The sequence below is a fragment of the Halichoeres trimaculatus genome, unplaced genomic scaffold (genome assembly GCF_033239565.1).
Source record: "Halichoeres trimaculatus isolate MK-OKI-2021-1 unplaced genomic scaffold, fHalTri1.1 fHalTri1_scaffold_12, whole genome shotgun sequence".
Classification (NCBI taxonomy): domain Eukaryota; kingdom Metazoa; phylum Chordata; class Actinopteri; order Labriformes; family Labridae; genus Halichoeres; species Halichoeres trimaculatus.
This window is the reverse complement of record NW_027437190.1, coordinates 35,557,139-35,575,200: the sequence shown is the minus strand read 5'-3', so window position 1 is coordinate 35,575,200 and position 18,062 is coordinate 35,557,139. Positions and strand designations below refer to the sequence as shown.

The following is an 18,062-nucleotide window of genomic DNA, read 5'->3' as shown; positions in this document are numbered from 1 at the left end:
TATTTCTCAGTATATACCCTTAAAATGCTGCGTTCATGTCCAGCATGGAAAATCTCCTACTCTTCCACTCCCTCACAGTCACAAGGATGTGTTTAGGTACCTTAACCTGATACCGTCTGATCTGGTACTCGGTACTACACGGTATGGTATTCTGTTGGTACCTATAAAAGTACCTAACTTGGTACCCATTCCTAGACGTGAAAGCGTGTTCAGAGCAGGCGACTGCGTGCAAACAAATCAAGCCTTTGCGTGTCTCTTTGGGTCACTTTTGTCAGTCTGAAGCCCAAATAAAAGAGGAAAAGTTTTTGACATTAAAAAGAACAAAAATCGACAGAAGAAAGTTCATTTATCGTTTTACACACATTTACTGTGTCCCCAGTACACACTGACCTCTCACTTGAATGCAACAGTTTTTTTGCACTGGATTATTTGTTTAATTTTTCAATGTAAGAAAACTGCTCAGAGTGAAAAAATACCGTAAAATAAAACACAAGACTTGTGCCATAATGTGTGCTGTCATTTTTTTTATGTTATAAAACTTGAATCAAAAAGCATCACTCAGGAACTGGTATCGGTGTAAAGATTTTGGTCTTGAGAACGTTTGATTGAAGGTTAGACTCTGAGTAGAAATCCTCCTGAGGCAGACGTTAAACCACCGTCTGCAGATCTCCTGCAGTAAACTTAAAACATGCTGCCTTTGAGCTTTATCATGCTCGCTGATGATGATGATGATGATGATGATGATCATGATTACTTCCTCTGATTTATCAGAGGAGAAGTGAGGAGGAAGCCGACAGCATCCTGGCAGCGTTTAAACACAGCAGGAAACTGAAAGGACCACAGCTCCGTCAAAACAAAACCCCACAGGGTTTAAACAGCCAACAAAGCATGTGTTCACCTCCAACGAGGATGAAGAGGATGAAGAGGATGAAGAGGATGAAGAGGATGGAGAGAAGAGAGCTGTCATCAGTCTGTCAGCGCCTTTTTTCATGCCTCTGTGAAGAGCTATTTTAAAGCACTTGGTTTGTCTCCAAAGATAGGGATCTACTCCAAAGATAGGGATCTACTCCTTCGTAGAGGAACTGGGTCTGAGATTTAATCATTTACCCTTTAACTGAGACAGAAACCCTAAAACAACCTTCACTGCAGAGCTCAAACTTTGCTGTTTTCTGCACAAACTGTTTCCAGATTAAAAATTCATGACAGTTTAACACCAGCTGCCCTTTCTACATTATAAAATCAAAGCAACAACACGAACGAAGCAGGGGTCACTTCAAACCAGCCTCCTCTACACATCTCTACAGCCTCAGGTTTGGTTTCCCTGAAGTTTTCTGAGCCCGATCCAACATAAAAAACTAAAACTCAAATGAAAGTCGGCTGGACAGCGTTGAACTGTTTCTGTTTCTCTACTGGAGGGCAGAGAAAAGACTGGAAACGTGAGGATTAACTTCAGGTATTTCTCGTCTACGTCCGATGTTTTACCGTCAGAGTCTGACGAGGAAACATTGCTCAGTGGGTCACAGCACGGCCAGACGGACCACAGTCCAAACATTCAGGTCTGTGGACCGAGGACTGAGAGAGACAGGGATCTAACAGCCCACAGCTGAACCTGAGAGGGAAACAAGCTCAGGTCAAACTGCTCTGAGCTGCAGACGACAGGTGAGGTACAGGTGAGGTACAGGTGAGGTACAGGTGAGGAGCTCTGACACTACATCAACCAACAACCTGGCAGCAGGTCAGACTGTCACACCTGTTCCCTCTGCAAAAACAGAGAAATCACAGAGCTCTGACTTCATCCAACCCAACACCTGTCTGAATACAGGGGAAGGAAATAGAATAGAGTAGAGTGAAATGAAAGGACAACAAACAGAATGGAATGAAATAGAATGAGATGATATGATTTAAATAGAATCCACCAGAGAATAATGAATGATAATAAAGTAAAAGTGACTGGAATGAAAGAGAAATAAATAAAATGGAATGGAATAGAGTGAAATAGAATTAAATTAAACAGAGTAGAATTGGATGGAAGGGAACTAAATAGAATGGAATGAAATTATTTAAGTGAAATTGATGGAACACAGTAGATGAAATACAATAAAGTGAAATTAAATTGAATTAATTGAGTGGATTGAAATAAAAAGTGAATGTATGCAGTAGAATGAAATAAACAGAATAGAAAAGAACAGAACACACTGAGACACAATGAAAAAAAATTCAGTAAAACAAAATGGAATAAAATCAAATGAAGAAGAACGGAAATTTATAGAATAAAATGAAAATGAATGAAGGAATTTTATGAAATGAATAGAATAGGATAGAGCAGACTGGACTAAATTGGAGTAGAATGAAATGAAATGAATGGAATAGAATGAAATGCAGTGGAATAGCATACATTGAAATGGAGTAGAATAAAAGAACGAAAGGTGATGACACAAAATCAAAAAGACGGAAATGAATGAGATAGACTAGAATGAAAAAAATAAAAAGGAATGAAATAGAATAGAACTAAATAGAATAGAATGTATTGGAATATAATATAATTGGTCAAAGTAGGATTAAATTGATGGTATATAATGGGTTAGGAATGTAAATGAATGAAATATTAAATGTAATGTAAAGAGAAAGGATCAGATTGAACAGAATAGCGTGAAATAATGAAATAGGATGAAGTGCGATAAATTAAATTAATGAATAAAGAGTGTAAAGAAATGAAATGAATAGAATACAGTTGAATGAAATTGAATGAAATGGGGCCAAACTCAGATTTAAGATATCATGTCCCTGCTGGGGAGGAACTTTGAAGACCTGCTCAGACCTGGGCCTGGCAGAGGGATGAATCAGGCTGCAGAGCCAGTGATCCACCCTGATGTGGTTTCTCAGGTGGTTTCTGTTCTTCCTGATCTGACATGAAACCCTGATAAACAGTGTGCAGACAGGTGAGCAGACAGGTGAGCAGACAGGAGTCTTTAAACGAGGAAACTGCTGCTCCTGACACCTCCACCACATCAGATCACGTCAGATGAACAAACATTAAAGATGCTGTCAGCCTGTTGTTCTGCATCCTGAGCAGCTCGTTGATCAATGGAGCTGCTCCAGGTTGGTTTCTGTGTCAGCTGTTGAAACTGAACGATCTGTCCTCACGGCTGCAGGTGTAATTACCTTTGATCAGGTGAGGAGCATTATGGATGGATCCTCTTCCTCCTCCATTCAGCTCTTTAGCTCCACACAAACAAAGAGCCGGGCATTTCCTCAGCTAGCAATAGTCCTGACACAGTTACCTGTTGGTATCATTAGCTTAGATACAGGTACGGCTAATTCTGCCTCCGTGTAGACGCCTGTGATCCTGCATGTCCTGAGTGTCCGTAGTGAAGAGTGAGACAGCTTTGTGAGAGCAGGTGAAAGGCTGAGAGGATTGTTTCTAATTAGTCAGGCCTGAGCTTAGAGGAGGTTCCTTCACCTCCACTTATTGGATCTGACTCCTGCACTGACCCCTACAGGACGGGAGGTCAGCTGTAGGAGCAATGTTAGGATGGCTGGTGGGTTTTTTGGTCTTTTGAGTTAAAATTCTGAGGAAAAAAAAATAGAATTGCGATTTTTTTTCCTAAATTCTTAAAATTTAGTCAGTTTTATATTTTTCCCCAAAGACCCACTGTAAAAAAAAAATCTGTATGAGCAAGATAGTGCAGTTGAAAAGTAAACAAAGCTATTTTATGGTTTTGTTTTTAATTCATTACCATCAAAGTTTCTACAAAAACTCATAAAATGTCTAACATCTGTATTTCCAGATGTTGTAGAAATCCCTAAATCTGTTAAAACACGCCGTTCTGAAAAAGAAAACCAAAAGATCCTCACCAGAAATGATGAACTCATGAGGTCATTGAACCCCAAACATCAAGGTCTGCTCATAGCGCCACCCCCAGCAGGCCTCCAGTGGGATGGCCAATCAGAGGGAAGGGGGTCTATGGAGCAGGGAGCCTTAAAGAGACAGCAGCTAAAACAAGTAGTTCAAGGCTGTGGCTAAATTAAGGGTTTTCTGAAACATCTGGGATAGAAACATTTTTTTTTGAGCTGTTAATCATATGAAGCTACGGGGGCACAGGAGGGACAGAATAAAGCCTAAAAAAAGCCCTTCTTAAAGTGATACAGGCTTTGATTGATGCTAAAGTAGCTACTGATGTAGCAGCTCTCTCTTTCTTGTCTTTTTCTTGTAATTTTTTCTCTCTCTCTCTTTTCATCATCTTTGTATTTGGAGTGGATCATTACTTTGTGTGGCTCATTTGTTGGTCATGGACACCAAACTTTTTGTGTCTTCAGTGATATTTTTACTGTTTTTTCTCCTGCGTTTGTCTGGAGATCCTACATGTAACCATGGCTGCAACGATTACATATGAAGTCAGTTGTTAGCAGCCTGTAGCATGCCAATGCTAACTGGCGCTAGGCCTGATGTTTCCCCACAAGGTGAGGAGAAGGAGATGAGGACGAGCTAGCTGTGCTAACCCGGCAACTGCTTTTTTATGGACCTTTTTTGCACTTTCTCTACAGTTTCTTACTTTTGTTTTCTTGATTGCTGCTGCGACTCCTGAATTTCCCTTTGGAGAAAAACAAAGTATTTTCTATTCTATTCTATTCAGCTTCATCCATAACAAAGAATATGCGACTATCATACCCAATTCTGCCTCGACAGGATGGGAACAAGCAGAAAGTTTTCACTGGAGGCTGATGGTTATTTTCCTGCCTGTCCCTTCACATTCGGCCTCATTTGACTGCTGACTCCCCAACATGCAAACACGACGCGCACAAACAAAAAGCAAATTAAGTGAGTGGACGGGCTTCAGTCAAACTGCCTTCATCCCGTCCTCATTATATCAACACCGTCTTTATCGCAGCTTCCCAGCAGCTCCAGTTAGATCCAGGTCAAACTCTATTAACGGCTTTGGAGCCGGTGTGGGCCCAGAGCCAGATCCCTGCAGGGACGCTCGTCTTTCTCCAGCGCTGCGCTCAGACTCAAGACGTGAACTTTACACCAGGATCTGTACTGTAGCTTTACGGCTTTTTATGAGCTCTGTATTAACTCTGCAGAGCTGTGATGTTTGTGTAGAGACAGACGGAGTTTGAACATCCTGGTATTAGCTTCAGGCACTTTAATTCACCAGCAAATTTACTTTATACACAAAGATTTGACCGGATTTATAAAGAAAGTACAGAAGCTAATTGCATTCACTTGAAGAAAAAAAACAACTCAGGTTTTTCAGAGTAATTTATTCTTCAGTTTGTTTTTTGTAGTAATTAATTTTGTTTTTCTGATTAATATTTTTTGATTGGTTTGTTTTTGTTATAATCATTTCTGTTTTTATGAGTAATTTTTTGTGGTAATTAATTTTGTTTTCTGATTAATATTTTTTTTTATTGGTCTGTTTTTTGTTATAATTATTTCTGTTTTTATAAGTAATTTCTTTTTCTGTTTTCCGATTACTTATATGTGCCGAACAGGATCTCTGATCCGTGCGGGACACAGGAGCCACCACACATCCATGGGAGTCGCCTGCAGGTTGAGGTTCTCACGGGATTTCTAAGAAACTTGATACTTCAGGAAAAAATTACTCCTAAAACCAGGAAAAAAGTAATCTGAAAACAGAAAAAAATACTAATAAAAACAGAAATAATTTGACAAAAAACAAACCAAAAACAAAAATATTAATCAGAAAAACAAAATTAATTACCACAAAAAAATTACTCATGAAAACAGAAATATTTATAACAAAAACAAACCAATAAAAAAATAATAATCAGAAAAACAAAATTAATTACCAAAAAAAAAATTACTCATAAAAACAGAAATAATTATAACAAAAAACAAACCAATAAAAAAAAATATTAATCAGAAAAACATAATTAATTACCACAAAAAAATTACTCCTTAAAATAGGAGGAAAAAATTACCATGAAAAATAGCAAGTTTGAGGTTCTTGCGGGATTTTAAAGTAGCTCGATAATTCAGGATAAGAAAATTACTTCTAAAAACAGGAGGAAAAAATTACTCATAAAAACAGAAATAATTATAACAAAAAAACACACCAAAAAAAAAATATTAATCATAAAAACAAAATTAATTACCACAAAAAAAACAAATCAAAGAATAAATTACTCTTAAAAACCTGAGTTTTTTTTTTTCTTTAAGTGAATGAAATACGCTTCAGTAAGAAAGCCTCTGAAATATTTAAAAAAGATGAATCTGCTGCTAACTGTGTCCTCTGATTCAATCACAGCACATTTGGTTTATTAAAAATGCTAAAAATAGACATTTTCACAGCAGAACAAGGCTGTAACTCACTGTTTTTTTATGTGTTGCTAACCTAAACAGGAATACCAGCTGATGAAGCTTGACAGAAGCAGCGCTGCACTGTTTGTTAATCCTGCCGAACACTAACCGGAGCGGTAACACCAGCTCTGCAGGATTCACCCAAACCACAAACTCACCACAACACTACTGGCAAAACACACACACACACACACACACACACACACACACACACACACACACACACACACACACACACACACACACACACACATTACAAAATCCATGCATCACTCAGGTGAAGTTCAGACAGCTTATTACATCATCTACTCTGCAAAATATGTCATTAAATGATCTCAAATTCATCATTTAATCAAGCTTTTTCACCAACGTGTTTGCATCTAAAGGAAGCAGCCTAGTTCCTGATCCCATAACCACCCACTACTCAAACATTATCCCTTTATTATGTGTTTTACACAGTCATCCATCACATTTTCTACAGACTGATGTGTGAAGCAGAAGAACAGTTGCTAACACTGATTTGGAACAGGATGTAATAGTTGTTTTCCTCTGAATGAAGCAGGAATGTTGAATATTTGATGAGCTTTTCTCTCTTTTGTGCCAGTGTTGATTTGAATAACCTTCAAAGATTCTGGGCTGAACATAAAAGCAAATAAATGGGTGAGGTTTATAACTTCTGAGAGGAAATCTCAAGTAGAGCATCAGCAACAATCATTATTAAAACTTTTTCCACATTTAAACGAAGGATATTCTGCTATAACTCTATAAAGCTCTACAACCTGGATGTAAACAGTCACAGCTGACGGTCATTTACACACCAGGACACTGAGATATCTGAGCCTCTGGGCTGACAGGAGGAACCAGCAGAACGTGAACCGTGAGTCTGGAGGTTACAGCGCCCTATCATCAGACGCGCAGACGTCACCGTAGTCTGCAGGTCTTAATTACTGAAGTGAAGGAAGCTGCTCCTGGAAGAACAGGGAGGGGCTTAAAGGTGTAGCCTTGTATTAAACTTTGATTTGAGTCCAACTTTAAAACCACAAGGATGATATTTATAGCCTACAGCGAGTTCTGCCGGGGAGGACGACTATTATCCAACGAAGAAACAAACAAAGAGTTAACCAAAGTTTAAAAAAAGGGCTGGGTTATGCCATTCTTAGAAGAGGAGCAGCTTGTTAATGAATCATTAAAACAGTTACATAATTACATGAATTATCCTCCATTCATTTAGTCAATAGTTGTTGAGTCATGAGAAGAATACAGGTGATCAAAACTTAAAAACACCTGATAACCACAAAACACAAGGTAATACCCAGAACAGGGTCAACGACAGGAACTCTGCTTTAAAGGTCCCATTTTATGCAAAAATCACTTTATTAAGTCTTTTAGTGAAATTTGAGGGTCATTGTCTTTCCTCCCAGCCCACAAAATGTGATATTTAATGACCAAACCTGTTCTTAGTAGAGCTTGTGAATGTAAAATCCTGACCTAAAACGAGCTGTTTGCTGTGGGGAGTGGGCGCTGAAGTTGAAGAGCCATCACTGCTCTGTTTTTGGCTGTAAACAGCCACATAGCTCCATGCTCAAGCTTCCCATCTCAGAAGAAGACAGACTAAGTGTCTCGAGTTCATTTATCAGGAAATGTTCCAGCTATACTCAGTAAAACTGAGCATGTGTGTGCTAGTCACTTCACGGCCGACTGCTTTTCCAACTTTGGACAGTCCAACAGAGGGCTAGCAAATAGACTGGTCCTGAATCCAGGCGCATTACCAACCATCCTCCAACAAACCTGGGACCCTGGAAATGTGAGTATTTTAAATGCTGTGTGCTGTGGAGCAGATGGAAGAGCTTTTCCTCAGTGTCCCCCCTGTCTCTGTGTTAGCTTCAGGATGCTAACTTTAGCTGCAGTTAGCCTGTTGTTTTAGCCTGTAATGTTACAGTAAACGAGCTTCTCTGTTTTCTAAACATTGTGCACTCGGAGCTCGTGGCGCCGCTCTCAGTGAGGTGGAAGAGCGGGGCGGTATCAGCGGTGGCTCATTTACATATGAAGGCCACGCCCACTAAATCAGAGCGTTCTGAACAGAGGGGCTATGAGAGCCTGGAAACAATGCTGCTGTGCTTGATTTATTGGCTTTTTGGACCAAAACATGTTACTACCATTTCATGAAGACATCAATGATCCAGATTAAACTGCAGAGAAGGAGCAGGAGATGGGAACTTTAAATGATAAACTCAGGAAGTGAAGTGTAGGTTTAACAGGATTAGTTAAACAGAAAATATCGTGAAGCAGTGAAACTTCTTAATGTGTTAGAAATCTAGAGTAGGGATGTGCACATAAAGTGTGTGTTTTTACCTGAATGCTGCAAGATGTAAGCAAAGCTTATCTAAACTCCCATGATCCTCTTCTCACGCCTCTGCTGACGTGCTGCGTCACGTGACATAATGCAGATAAATAAAACTGTAAATTCCTACTGAGCTGTAATCCTTAAAGATTTACGTGACTGTTAGAAACAAAAATGCACGTGCCTTATCAAATCCACCATTCTCAGAATTTTTGGACCTGGTCCCAAATTTAAACCGGTTTCTGTCACCACCCTCTCACCATGATAAAACTTTGTTCCTCCTCTCAGAGTCCGTCTGTACTGCTGTTTAGTACCACATCTATTTTTAGTCAACTCCAGCTGCTGCTGTTCCTAAACCAGTCATTATTGTGTCTGAGGAGTTTCCCTGACACGGTCTCAGACCTTTCCTTTCCGAGAAAAACTCAATCCTGACATTTTTATCACATTTAAAGAAGCAGACGTAGGAGGACGTGGTTTATCAGTCGCTTCATTCAGAAATCGACCCCTGAAACTGCTCTCTCCTTGCTCTCTGCGTTGTGATAAATTAAAGTGAGGGTTTGTCTCTGGAAAGTCTGGATGTTGTTTTATTTTTAGTTTGGGGAATTTTGCTAAGTCAGAAAAACACTCGGTAAACTTAAGGGAATGTTTTGTAATCGTTCTGGGAAATAAAAAAGCGTAGATATTAAGATGTGATGTTTCTCCTTTCTGATCCCTCAGTTAGGAGTTAATCGTTTGAAGAAGGTTTCTGTCCTTCCTTCCTTCCTTCCTTCCTTGCTTCCTGCTGTAAACTTGTTCCCTGTGGTTTGTCTGAAGTGAAACCAACACCAGCAGCTCCCTGAGCGTGTTGTTAACAGTCTCCGTGGCAGAAAGCCAGACATCATCTTGTGTCTAACTTGATTGTGGAAACCCTTTTTGATGGGGAGAGCTGAAACTGGAGCTGTTGACCACTACAAGCTTTCACCGCCTGACAGCACAGTGTCGGAGAAAACACTGCTGGGATTTCTGCTCACAAACATTTGCTTTAGGGAGGTTTTACTGACGCTTTTCTTCTGTGGGAACACATCCATCCATCCATCCTCTGTGTTTTTAAAGACTTCAGGGTGTATCATCCCTCCAGAGAAGAAACAAAACTAATCCTGTGTTTGATGCAGCAGCTCAGCTTTTGATGGACTGATTTATATCACAGCTTACAGAATAAACCCTCTGACTATTTAAAGAGAGGCATTATTCCATCTGCTTTAAAGCTGCTGTTATTGTTCTCATCACTCCAGCAATGTATCATGGGATATTTATGCTGTCATAATGGCACAAAGCCTGGTTTGTACTTGTGCAACGTATTGATGTCGTAGGTTTGTGTTGCCCCTTTTCATCACACCTCCTCCAGACTGTAACTACACGGTGACCAAGCCGCAAGATCGCAAGCTTACCCAATCAGGGGTACAGCTCAGCTCACATGACTGACGGGAGACTCGAAGCTCGAGTCACTTCCAATATGGCCGATCTGCTTCAAAAGTCCATTTCAGAAACAGACGGATGACGTCAGGGAGACTACGTCCATCGATCATACAGCCTGTGGTTGAAACAGTGTAGAGCACAAGCTCTGTGATTAGTCCACTTGGTGGTGTCGCATTTCCTGCACTTCCTGGAATTAGCGTAAGCTACGAGACCCACCTGATCTATGGATGCACAGAGTTCCCCCCTTTCTGATACATACATCCTGTGGTGGACACTAGGGACGTCCTGAACCCTGATCCCAATCCCAATTATCCGATAGGCCCAATCTTTACGTTTTCTAATTGATGTGTGATTAGCATTTTGGTCATTGAGCACAATTTGCTGCTGAACACCGACGAGCTAGCATAACCAAGTGCTCTGAGTTCAACTAGCATCATAAAGTTTAGTAAAGTTCAGTTCCGCCAGACAATTGTGATCGGTGCACCCCTACTTGGTGGAAATGAGACTAAATGCTCTAAAACTCTACTACCTGGATGTAAACAGTCGCAGATTACTCATATCATTTGGTAGAGCGGTATGGTTTGTCAGTATGTTGATCTGGTAAACTGAGATGAAGTTGTTTGTGTGCTGTGCCTAGGGATGGGTACTGAATTAGGTACTTTGATAGGTACCGACTGAAGGGAGTGGAAGAGTAGGTGATTTTCCATGGTGGACATGAACACAGCATTGCAAGGTTATACAGAGTATACGCTGAAATCCCAAGGCTAAATTCAAAACCTTTTTAAGACTTTTTAAAAACCTTTCAAAAAGTCTTAAGACCTTGTCGCAACTTTAAGCTGTTGTTAGCAACTGATCTTTGACAGCCGTGGTTTGCATTTTAACATAAATGAGGTAAATAGAGAAGAAATAGAGCTTGAAAGAATAGATGAAACTAAAGGCAGGTTAATTGACATTCCTACAAAAAGTAACAGCAGTTATCTAAGGCCAACTTGCAGAAAAAAAAACAAGAATTTTATTTCATCATTGTCATAATTTAGGACGTGCCTGAGATTGTGTTATTTTCTTTCTATCAGCGTTACATACGGACGGTGACTAAACTACGGTACGAACTGAGTTTGTTGTCACATTAGCCTACGGATATGTTGGGCTGCTAGCGCTACGTTTAGCCCGCGCCTCACAAAATTACAACTTAGCTTGTTGTCACGTCTCAAACAACAGCGCTATTTAACTGTATTGATACATAACTTATCTCATCGTGTTGTATCCAGTAAAAAGTTGATTTATCAAAGAAAATTTGTTCCAAAACAACTGAGATCAGGGGAAGCTTTCTCTAAATGGAAAGAATCCAAGATCCCAGGTCGTCAAAAGTCTGAGACATTTTCTCTGGAGGCTTGAGAAACTCTGATGATCTAGAGAGAAATATTTTGAGATGCTAAAGCTTTTTCTAGATCCTCACGCTGGTCTGTGATGAGTGTGACGAGCAGAATGATCGTCCAATCACCAGGTGAGGTTATTTTTGAAGGTTCAGACCCTGAAAACATTTTGAACCAGATGGACTGTTTCTGTGGAGGATACATGGAGCTGTCTGTCTGAGGTGTCAGGTTAGTTTGTAACAGTCGCTAGGAGGAAAATAAATATTCATGGATACGTTTGGAGTCAAAGCTTGAATACTAATAAAATTTAATACCTCATAACATTATGATTAAGACTTTTTATACTTTTTAAGGGCCTTAATTTTCCCACCACTGATGTATCAACTTTTAATACTTTTTAAGGTCCCGCAGACACCCTGTTATATATTGAAGAATAAATATGCTAAGTTGAAAAATTTTTATTTTATTATTAAACAAATTGATATTTTTTACCACATAAACACAAAAAAGTACCAAAAGTGGGTACCATTGAGTACCAGTACCAATTGCCAGGTATCTGGCATTGGTACCATTTCAAATGTGAAAGGTACCCATCCCTAGCTGTGTCTGATTAGCTATGGGTGAGTACCTTTCAAATTTGAAATGATACCGATGCCAAGTACCTGGCAATTGGTACCGGTTCTCAACAGTACCAATTTGTACTTCAGGGTGTTTATGTGGTGATAAATGTTAATTCATTAAATATCAAAATCTCAACATTTTTCATTTTCACATGTTTATTCTTTAGTATATAAACTTGTGATGCTGTGTTCATGTCCAGCATGGAAAATTGGGATGCAGGATGCATTTAGGTGCTGGAACATGGTACCATTTGATTTTATGCTAAATCTATGTACTACAGAAGGAATTCAGTTGGTACCTAATTTGGTACCCATCCCCAACTTTAGCTAAGTGAACTTCAGCAACATCAGTGCATCTCGTACGATACATTATTTCGCCCTCTGGAGCCCTGAACAGACCGATAACTGTGGTCTCTCCACAATCTGTGACACCACTACCACAGACCCAGAACAAGAGCTTCTTCAGAGAAGCTAACAATGATTTTAATAATTCATTAGTTGGTAAAAAGTTGAGAAACTCGTCTTTGAGTCGGTGTAAGTATGTTAACATGGTCTCCTGGGAGGGTCCGGCAGGATGGCACGGGAGCACAGAGTTAGCCGACACGTCACGCTGCCAACGGACTCACAGGCTGCTGGGAACATTCATCAGCCTGATACCGACACACAGCTCAGAGCGGCGGAGCAGCTTCTCACACACACACTCTTCCTCCTCCTCCTCCTCCTCCTCCTCGTCTTCGTCTCTCTGGCAGGTACATAACAAGAGCAAACACACCGCTTGGCCCTGCGCTCCGTTTTTACATGTGATTCATATCCTGCACAGATCCTTGCGATGGTCTTTTATTCCAGATAAGCAGCTTATAGGTGTCTCTGTGTCCCACGCATCAGGAGTAAACACGGTGTCAGCGTAGAAACAGAAGCAATAGAAGCAACAATTACCTTCTTCACATTGAACTCTGCAGCGTGTCAGAGCCGCTCGCTGAGGAGCTGACTCACACGGAAATAAAACCAATATCATCATCATCAAGTGGAGGAGCCGGACTATCATTAGCTCATTATGCTCCACTATCAGAGCCCAGTTAATGGCTCTGACCTTCACGGTGATAAAAAGAGCTGCATTCTTCAGGGAGTATTAAATTGATTTATTCATGAATTATTTAACGAGTAATAAGTCAAATAATAAATCAAGCAGCCATTAAACACTTTGAGAACACGTTCAGCTTAATATGAAGAGCTGTATTCATGTGGCATCACTCTGAGGTGTATCTCTAGCATAAAAGACGCTTTCCAAATGAGGATAATTAACACAAACCAGAGGAAAACTCACATTTTGGCAGCGTTGAACATCTTAACGCACAAAGATCTGATAAATAATTCATTTTCTGGTGACTAACTCATTATTTCAGCTCTAAATGGATCCTCACTGAAACGCTGCTGTTTGGTTTTCATTGTCATCACTCAATCAGATTGAGCTGTTCAATACCAACTTCTGTTTGTTTTCTGTTTTTGTGAAGTCTGATGAAAAATACTTCAACCATACGTCACAAGTTTGCTCAGACAAATCTGCAATATTTAAAGAAAGCTCAAAGACTGCGATGGTACAACTCCATTTCTACTTTTCTACTGAGTGATCTTCTATGGGCATATTTATGACATCACCCATTTGCATCTATAGCAGAGATTTAAAGCCAATCCCCCTCGTGCACAAGCCAGCATGACGTATCCGGTTAAAAATCCAGTGACATGTAAACTTAAGGTTACCGTAGAGCGCTGTGCTACAGAATTATACTCTTAAATGTTTGTTGTTGAATTATCCAAAACTGTGCATTATCGCCATTGCCATATGGTTGATATTAATAGTTATGTTCATGTTTTTAATTGTGGCCTGATTTTTTATGCGCTAGAGAAGATTATGTGTAATTGTACATAGGGATGGGTACCAAATTAGATACTTTTTGCACAGAGTACCCACCAAATCTCGTCTGTAGTACCGGGTACCGATTCATGTAAAATCATAAGGTACCATGTTTTTGGTACCTAAACGCATCCTTGAGAGTGGGTGATTTTCCATGCTGGACATGAACACAGCATTACAAGGTTATATATTGAAGAATAAATATGTTACATTGAAAAAAAAACATTTTAATATTAAACAAATAAACATAAACACACAAAAGTATCGAAAATTGGTACCATTGAGTACCAATACCAATCGCCAGGTACCGGGAATCGGTACCGTATCGTTTCAAATGTGAAAAGATATCCATCCCTAATCGTACAGGCGTCCTTCAGTGATGAAAATTGATATTCTGCTGGAAAAAGTACATAAGTAAAAGAAGTAAGATGTACATTAGCATCAAGCTAGCGCTAAGTGCTCTATATCATTTTTAGTAGATCAAGAGTTATATATCATGTTGAATGGATTAAAAATGACTCTCTAGTGCAAGAGTATTAATCTTGTTAGCATGTTTATTGATGAAATTGTTATTTTTCAGGAAAAACAAAGTCTTATTGATGTATGCTACCGGCTAGCATATATCTTGTCAGAGAGTTATGTATCAGTGGGCTCTCAGGAAGACCTCTTGTTGCCCCTTTGGTTGAGTTAGGATGAGGTAAAGAGGCTGGCCTTTAGCGTCCTTGCTAACAGCTTCAGGGTGCCTACCGAGCGGCAACCTCTGGTCTGCGAATATGAGTCAATGCTGAAGTGCTAAAAACTGCTGTTTCTCCAGTGTCCACTAGAGGCTGGCTCTGGAAGTACAGGAAGTCACAAACACACCGAAACAAAAAAAAAAGCTGTTTTCAAATCAGAAATTAACCTTTTCACAGCCTGGTTCAAAAAACGTCTCCTGTCTGAGTCGATAACTTTACTATCAGCTCTCACTGAACAGGGGGTGAATTTTTTTCTAACTCAGCCGTTCAGAGGATATTAAGATCACGAGCTCCCCCAATGAGAGGCACAGCTGAGGGTCACGTGACCAACAGGCGCCCTATGGCTGTAGGCGAAGCCCTTGCCGCTACCAATATGGCCGCTATAGCTGATGTGCTTCATTTTCCGTTTCAGAAACAGACGGGTGACGTCGGGGAGACTACGTCCATGTTTTATACAGTCTATGGTGCTTACTTGTCAGTCTAGTCAGCCACACTCTCATATCAGCAAAACTCACAAGTTAAATAACTACGAAAATAACGAGTTACACAAACATTGTCCTCCAGTCCAAAAATATGTATATTTTATTTAGAAGTGTTAGAAGCTGCAGTTCACTGAGCGTCCACTGGAGGCTGGCTTCAGAAACACCTCAAACATAAGGGTACCAACAGCCCAGCAATAAAAAGGATAAAAACTGATCAGTATAAGTATCAGCAACAGATTGCTTCACATCGACAACTAGTCGTTGTAGCATCATTGTGGGAATATTGCATCATCACACAAGTATCACTGTGAAAATAGCCTTTTCGCTGTTGTCGTGCCAGTGTAGGGATTAATTTAAATTATTTGCAGTTATTGCAATTAATTAATTGCCAGGCACTTGGGGCGGTTATTTAATCAAGGCGCTGTTATTGCTATTAGTGTGTCGTTGCGTTGTCGTGCGAGTGCTGCATCCTTCACTGAGTTGCAGTGCTGTTTACATTACATGTTAGCATAAATGTAGCATGGGGGATTAGAGGCAAATCCAGAGACGCTTTTTAAAGTAAATAATGACACACCTGAAACATGGGGGAGGCAGAGAAAGCAGCCCGTCAATTTCCATCAGGTAAAACAAACTTTGCATCAAAGTTAAGGAACGGGACAGTAGTACCGCCAAGATGAAAGAGCAGCTCGCAGAAAACATGATGGAGTCTGATGAACAACTCAACAAACGTGTAACTACACAATGGAAAGATGCTAACTGCTTGGTGACGTAGCATTTCAGAAGTGCTGTGCGTTCCCTCTCAGTAACAAGTGTCAGCTTTGATTTAAGTTACTGTAACAGCCAGCGGATAATGTTACAGAGTGATACCTCCTATTCCAAATACACCATCTTTGGCAGAGTACGGCTAGCAGAAGGGACACAAACCCTTAACAGCTGAGTGTAATTACTGCCTGTCTGCCAGTTCTTGTTGGTTAAGGGAACAAACAGCTGACAGGTTTTTATTTTTCATTTCTTTCACCAAATCAGGCCGTCTGCTTTCATTTCCAGAGATTTCTAAATGATAAATGAGCCGTACCAGGGCCGAGATTGTCAAAACACAGACCTGAGCTCAGAGTATCTTAACGACATCTTCCAGCAGCGTGATAGCAGCAGAGCTGAGGAGAGCCCCGAGCCTCCTGCTGAGGAGTCAGAACAGAGGAGCATTGTAGAGAGGAGCGGCGTCTCCTCACGTGCTCTCTGAGTAAACATCACTCCAGCGTGGTCAGCTGCTGTCAGACCTGAGGGGAGTCATGTCTCACTCATGACTTCCAACATGAAACCCTGACCACTTCATGACAGAGAGGCCGACATTCTTTAGATAACGTCTGCAGGACAGAGACCGTGACCCAGGGTTGGGTTAAGATGTTCATAAACTTTCCTCGTCTGAAACTTTTTGTTTTTTTCTCTGGTAGTTTCTTTGAGCTGTACTTCCTGCAGAACTCTGGGTTTTTACAACTCGCACAAGATCGTGCTCTTCGCGGCATGGAGCACAGATGACTTCATTAAAAATCAAAGCATCATTTGGACTATTATTCCATCAAAACATTACATTTTTCATCATTTTTTACCTGAGCTTTGCAGCAATTATGTACTCCCGCCAGCTGGTGGCTGTAGCGAGTCTTACAGCTGTTCGCTTACACTGTTAGCTACCTAACAGACGAAGAAGGATGGGGTTTAAATCTGAGAAGGAAATATTTGTGATGGTTTCTGGAAATATCAGAGTAGTGCTGTCAGATTTCAGAGATTTAAAGGGCTGTTTACACGACAACGGTGTTAGGGTGAAATGCAAACGTTTTGTTGTGTTTCAGACCTAAAACCCTAACTTTGAAAACGTCCTCCAGAGTGGGATTTTTCTGAAACGCTTCTGATACCGTTGAGCCGGCGTTTTCGGTGGAAACGCTGACGTCACACTCCGCTCCTCACGAGTGCATACAACAGGACAACAGTCCCGTTGTCACGATTGTCGCAAACTACCGTGTTGATCTTGTGCTGCTCAATCTGCTGAATCTGTGACTGTCTTAAACAAAACGAGCATATTTTGCTCCACTTTTTAACTTGGTATTCCCCAACACACCAGATGATCGGCCCAACTCTACTTCGGTGGAGATCTCCCAGAAGCTGCTTCTGGACAAGACGGTTACAGCACCACCTACAGGCCTGGCATGCTCACTACAGCGTTTTCAGACCCTCGGTGTTTCTGTTTAAACGCAGATTTTTTTCACTGTGTTTCTGCGTTTACAGATGAAACGTTGTGTAAACGTGGCCTTAGCTTGTCAGTAAAATGTAAACAAACACGCTTTTGTGTTACTGAACCATCACTGTAGCGTCCATGAAAAGATAATTTCGGTTTATACAGCTGTTACATTGTTTATAGAATGAAGTAGAACAAAATACTCACCCAGAAGGTTTTCCTGATCCAAGCAGTGCTTCGGGAGATATTTAGATCCTAAACCGTGCAGTGGACGTCTGTAAAATGGGATCCATCGGGGCATAGACAGCGCCGCTCCTAAAACTGCATTAATCGTCCAAAAACTCGTGTTTTTCACCAATATTCCATCATGGTCCGCTCCGGGTTAGTCCTCTGCTGCAGCCTGTGTCACTCCAGACAGCGCTGTGTGGCTGTAATGACCTCTGAACTGACGAAGACTTTGTTTACTTTGCCCCTCCGTGCATGCGCAGTGCTCTCTGGAGAGCTGACTCCACTTCCTCCTTTCTTTGAGGGGCAAACGTAAACAAAGTCTTCGTCATTTTGGATCTAAGTATCTCCCGAAGCACTGCTTGGAT

General features: G+C 40.6%; 1 protein-coding gene across 3 annotated transcripts in view; it reads right to left on the bottom strand.

The window, feature by feature from the left end:
• atp2c1 (ATPase secretory pathway Ca2+ transporting 1) overlaps positions 1 to 18,062 on the bottom strand; it is a 54,355-nt gene that overhangs the window by 31,729 nt on the left and 4,564 nt on the right. Inside the window, exon 1 of one of the 3 annotated variants that reach the window (XM_074683095.1) lies at positions 3,163 to 3,393. The exons of the other annotated variants lie outside the window; for them this stretch is intronic. The gene's annotated coding sequence lies outside the window, so the exon portion shown is untranslated. Of the gene's footprint in view, positions 1 to 3,162; positions 3,394 to 18,062 lie in introns of those variants that run through there. 3 annotated transcript variants of the gene reach the window in all.